This window comes from Fukomys damarensis, unplaced genomic scaffold, assembly GCF_012274545.1.
Source record: "Fukomys damarensis isolate Sample0158 unplaced genomic scaffold, DMR_v1.0_HiC HiC_scaffold_22, whole genome shotgun sequence".
NCBI classification, from domain to species: domain Eukaryota; kingdom Metazoa; phylum Chordata; class Mammalia; order Rodentia; family Bathyergidae; genus Fukomys; species Fukomys damarensis.
This window is the reverse complement of record NW_022900934.1, coordinates 27,744,063-27,744,545: the sequence shown is the minus strand read 5'-3', so window position 1 is coordinate 27,744,545 and position 483 is coordinate 27,744,063.

The following is a 483-nucleotide window of genomic DNA, read 5'->3' as shown; positions in this document are numbered from 1 at the left end:
CCCCGCACTCCCCCGGGGAGAGTCAGGACTGGGCGGCCAGCAGGGCGTGGGCCTCAAAGGGGCACCGGGAGGAGACAAACCCGGCCAGAGTTAATCATCACCTCCCGAGCCTCTGGAAAACTACGCGGCGGGCCGGAGGGGCGGGGGAGAGGCCCCGGAGAAAGTGAAACTGCTGTCCGCACGACGGGGCTCCCAAAGCTGCGTCCCAGCCGACGGCGACAGCAAAATAAACACATTGATACCAGTTCTCCACAAACTCACTCTATCCAGGGTGGCGGGGAGGTCACCGAGTCACTGACGATAAAGTCCGTTCCCAAATCGATTTTTTAAAAAAGTACCCGGGCCGCCGGGTGAAAACCAGGAATCCTCACCGCTAGACCCTATGGGAAGTGCTGCTCGGGCGCTTCCGTAACTCACCTGACGAGCCTCCACGCCGACGCCACCTCCGCTACGCCGCTCCTCACCGCTCCCGCCGCCGCCTCT